This window comes from Camellia sinensis, chromosome 5 (assembly GCF_055761805.1).
Source record: "Camellia sinensis isolate YWXY chromosome 5, ASM5576180v1, whole genome shotgun sequence".
NCBI lineage: Eukaryota > Viridiplantae > Streptophyta > Magnoliopsida > Ericales > Theaceae > Camellia > Camellia sinensis.
Window position 1 is genome coordinate 95,556,852 of NC_138965.1, and position 5,398 is coordinate 95,562,249.

A 5,398-nucleotide genomic window follows, 5' to 3' on the forward strand; every position below is an offset into this window, starting at 1 on the left:
CTCAAGTTTAAAACATGTTTAAACTTGATTTATTTACATAATAAATCAATCTCAAATGAATATTTAACGAGCTAAACATGAATCTCAAGTAATTTAATTTGTTTTGCCGCTAACCTATGATTTTTACAAGTAATTAAATTAGCAGGCCCCCTCCACTGCTAACAGATTTTTCTTTTTGTATGTGCATAATTTTTAATGCACTTTTTCCACAAGTTTATATTTTTTTTTTATTTTTAAATGTATTTAAGAAAGCCAAACAAAATTAGCTCTTCCCTGCAATCTCATTTGAGTGAGACACATGAGTTCCTTCCACTAGTTAATAATTTCAACAAATAGAGCAGGATCCGTGAAAATAAGCTATAACAACTCTGCAATGCATTATTAGGACAACAAAGATTAAAAAAACTAGATGCTCTTCAAAAGATATCAAACAACCTAGCTAACCAATCTAATTAACAACTAAGAGTTCACAGAGAACATTTCAAAATCTATTTTCATCCTTTCTTGTACCATTTAATTAGTTCAAAATAGGATATATGGTCAAGACTATCTTGCGCTGAAAACAGGTTCTGCATCCGGGGTTGGCTGTGTTCTTCGTGTGTATTTGAGTAGTAAACCCTCAGAAGATAAACCCGGCACACTTAGATCCCTATAAATAAAGGGCAACAAAGAAAAAATTAGACCCTATATAATTAGACTTAAAACAGTTAAACATAAAAACTTATAGATTAGGGCCTGTTTGGTACAACTTTTCTCAAGTTGAAAATTTGATAATCAGAAAGCGGAACTTAAAAACACCCCTTTGAGCTTCCATATAATCAGTTTTTTAAAGTTTAATTTTATATAAGTTGCAAGTAGAAGTTGGACTAAACATATGTGGCTCCTAAAATAAATAAATAAAAGCTATAACCAACTCTATAAGCTGCACCAAACAAGTAGTAAGAGACATTATTCGACCTGACGTAAGGCTGCAGATCCTTCGACTCCCATTTTGGCCGCTCTCGAAAGAGCATTGAGAACCGCTCAGCCGGGGTGTAGGGCAGAGACGAAACACTGAAGGCAAAGACCCAGGTCTCAATCCCGAGCTTCTCTGTCAGAACTTCCCCTTCCAACATGTCAAAACTTGCCTGCATTCCCTCCGGAATCTTCCTCATCCACTCCCCCATGAAATTATCTACCCTCATCTTGCCTCCTCTCAAGATTCCTTTAGCAAAATGCACACAAACCCGCTTCTCATCCAACCTCCAAACACCCTCCTCCACTTTAGAACCAAAAACTCGCAAACAATGCTGTGCTATTTTATGAGAAAACCCATCTGATTGAAGCACACCGACTTCACTTTCATTAGGACTGTTCAACGACCAATCATTCAATACTGAATTGTGCAGAAGCATGTTTAGAATCCCATCCATATAGTTCTCATCCACAATTCTCCAATTTCCATCAATTTCAACTGCCGAGAGAGCTTGTAGTCCAGTTATCAGTTCATCATCGCTAGCTTGTACCTTTTCAATAAGATCGTCCCATCTATACAAACTTCTATTATTGTTTTCCATTAACACTTCATCAAATCTGTACGGATTCTCAGAGAGAAGCATTCTAAGCCTGCCAAGTCTTGGAGCAACCTCAATGAGTTCCATGACACCAGGTGCCACTTTGATGACCGGTGCAACCACTTTCTTGTCACGATCTTTCTCATCGCAATCTTGTTTATTTCCACACAATGCTGATTGATCTGAAGGGGGTATGAGTAATACAGAGTTGGAGGTTCAACAAACTTCACGGCATAAGTTCTTGATTGAGTACAAAGAACTGCATCTTCATCAGGCTGTCCCCTTGTGGTTACCCTGGAACAGAAGAAATTGTAATATTGATAAAATCCTAACATTTAGTTGGAAATCAGTACAATTAGTTGATCTCTTTTTCTTCTATTTTTTTCCTTTTGTAAAAATGATGCTGTTTCATTCATTATGTAAACATAACTGAATCGATTGAATCATAAGGGATCGTAACGAATCTAATGAATCATAGTGAATCATAAGATTCTAACAACCATGGATGTAATGACACTCTAGATATTAGATTTGTCATCACTGACCTATGGTCGAGGACATCTGGGAGAAGCTTCTCATCCAGCTCAAGGAGAATCAGATCATCATGAAAACCAAAGTGAGAATGATATGCAATGGAGACTGATGAAGTGGGTTGGAGGCTTAATACTGCTTCTGCTCCTCCGCAAACTGAATCTGGTTGCTCTGTCTCCATCTCCATTGCCCCTTCTATCTCTTCAATGGGCTTCTAGTTATAAACAATCATACTGAGTTTGTCTGTACATGAAGATGCTAAACCAAGAGATAACTAGAATCCATCTAATTCCCCTCACAACATGCTCAATGTCCAGATCCAAACATAGGTGACAACCTATATTGCATAAACCTTTTACACTTTGTTGGTTTTGTCAGGCTATGAAAGTTTTAGATTACAGCTCTTATCTGCATTAACGCAAAATAAATAAGCAAATAAAAAACCCAAAGAAATCACTGCAGTAAACAGAGTAAACCTGTGATAAAATCAAAAGAGCAGTTCAGATAATAAAGCATTTCAGTTGAAGAAGAGAAATTACTTCTCATAATCTACTTGTCCATCAAATCCAGTTATTAGAAATTTGCTCAATGAAGTTTAGTAGCTGCCACAAGTTACACACTTACAGTCATGCACAATCACACAACCCACTTTCACAACATTCATTTCACCATAAATTAACGACAAACTGGAAATATTATGTATAAGGTTGTGCCACCATGATATGTAGGGGGATTCACAACTACTGAATGATTGTGCTTCACAACGTGAAAAAATTTTGAACAGGGAAAAAAAAAGCATATTGACTATAAAACGTCTAGCTAAAGTCAATTGGATAGTAACAATTAACATAAATGTGCTGCCCAACATTCCAAACATTCTCAAGACCATATTTCAATAGAATGGCAACTTCTGCAAGTAAAACACATGAATCTCTAGCCCTTTAAACAGCATTAGCAACCCCCTGCATAAGCGAAACTATCCAAGCATTTTAAAAAGTTGAGATTACAGGAAAATTCGAGCTGGTTAGTCCTAAATCAAAGTCAACCTACTGGGCCAGGTTTAAATTAGATTTAAGGACAACTAACAAACAAGTTGAGAAAAGGGTACTACAAACCATGTGCTTGAGAACTACAAATCATGTGCTTGAGAAACTAACGTTACTTTCTTTAATAGTAGTCTTAGAGCCTCCACCAGAAACTCTACATTTGAGTTGGCAAACATAACAAACAGAATTGGCATGAAAACATGCTCCACTCTATGTGCTTAAATCTAACATGGAATTGAGACTTCAGCTATGCCAAATATGGTAGGGCTGAGAAAGAAGTCAATTTTGATTCTATCATTATTTTAATGTTCATTTCAAAAAAGAAATTCATTCTAATTAGTAAAATAAAAGAGTTCAGAAAAGATTAAAAGTAAAAACAACAAAATAAAAAATTTAACATATCGGGTGAAGTGCTTTTTAGAGATGTCAAGATTGCATATGCCAATTTGCCACCTAAAAAAAAAAAAAAATTAGGCATACCAATTTTTAAAAGTTTGTGTGGAGATGCTCTTAATTGTTGGAAGCCTTAAAAAAGCATTTTTTTTGGGCACTCGGTTGATTCATCTTAAATGAAGTTTAGTTTAATTTTTCGATTTGGAACTCCTACACTGTGTTTGGATCATGTATTTGAATAGTGATTTAGAAAGAGAAAGGGAAATGGAGAAAAAATTGAACTTATGTTTCATTCACATTGCCCTCAACTTTTCCCTTTCCATTTCCAAATCCATTATTCAAGAACAACATCAGTCAAATAGATGGCAAGATTGATTTTTGTTTGTGGTTCAAGAGAACTGATCAGGGACGACAAACATTAAATCCAATTGTTAACATAGCATAAACAAACTTGTTCAATGTAACCCTTAAATTTTGTTTTCCTCCACAAATCCAAGATCTAAACACAGCCTAAGGAGAGTAACGGGAGAAAGAAGGTCGCCTAAATACTTTGACCCTCCCGTCAACTATTTTTACCTACCCATCTTTTATTAATTTAAAATCTCAAAACCCCCCACCCAGTTGCTCAGTTCATAACTACAAGGCAATTCCAATTTGAGTGTTCTGGTTGATAAGTTTGGTAAAATTCCAAACAAACTGCAAAGGCAGTCCCCAGGAAAGTTGGAGCTAAAATAGCCAATAAAGACCCCCCCCAAAAAAAAAAAAACTAAAATAGTCTATCAGATAAAATGTCACATCGTACATATCAATCTTTCTTCTAACAACCATCTATTCAACTTCCAAAAAAAAAAAAGAAAAATCATCCAAAACATAACATTTTTTTCATGTTATAAAATAACCAAAAAGCCAACTAAAATAGCCAAGTTTCCAAACAAGGCCATAATCAAACTATGTTCATAAACATAGACAATATTCATCTGAAACATAGTTTCAATCACTCAGTTTGGTTGTTTTTGGTTCTTTATTTTCTGAAAAAAAAAAAATGTTTCGTTTTCGTTTTCGTTTTGTTTTTGTTTTCAGAAAATTATCCCTAAAACAGTTTTCAGACAATTTTCCAAACAGATTATTTCCATGAAAACTGAAAAACAAAAGGCGTAATGCACAACTAAACAGAGTGAATCATTTAGAGATTCTCAAATCTGAATAATGCAACTATGTATATATATATATATATATTGCATGAACAAAGGCGCGCAATTGAAGATTTGAAGAGAACTCACCACCGTTGCGGTCGATCCTGCTGCTGATCTGGTCGTTTTCGGACGATCTAGGGTTGGGATGAGGGTCAGCGCAAAGGGGCAAAAGAGGAGAGTTGAGGGGTCGTTCACTTTTGGCGGGACTAATACTGCGTTTGGGACCCTGGATTTGGAGGGAAAGTTAGAAGGAAAGAAAAGGAAAGAAAATGATAGATGATTCTTTAAGGAAAAAAAATAATATACAAACCTATTTTTTTAAAGTGAAATTGACCTATAACTCTCATATGGCTGACTTGTGAATCTTCTAATCCCAAATATTTTGTAATATTCTTAGAAGTCCCAATATGATGTGATTTACGTTTTTGCTCATAAGGTATAATTTTTTAAATTGACCTGTGAGGATTGCATATGTTACAGGTGTGCCACGTTTAGAAAAATGCACTATAGTCTTTTATTGATTAGTACATTAGATTTGTCTGCCCACATCGCCCCCCATCATTGGGCCAAAACATATCTAATTTAAAACCCCTCAGATCCACATCCGTTTCGAGTGAAGCCCACATTGCTAATCAAACATACAGACTAGCAAACCACATTGGAACAAGTCGTGAGTGACGAT

General features: G+C 35.5%; 1 pseudogene across 1 annotated transcript; it reads right to left on the minus strand.

Annotated features, from left to right (window-relative positions):
- Nucleotides 1–353: 353 nt before the first annotated feature.
- Nucleotides 354–4,931, minus strand: LOC145788875 (uncharacterized; annotated as a pseudogene). Its single transcript, XR_014328804.1, has 4 exons — nt 4,804–4,931; nt 2,099–2,298; nt 958–1,847; nt 354–649 (listed from the first exon to the last, which is right to left on the minus strand). The product of XR_014328804.1 is annotated as an uncharacterized LOC145788875 (transcript).
- Between the last annotated feature and the right edge of the window lie 467 nt (nt 4,932–5,398).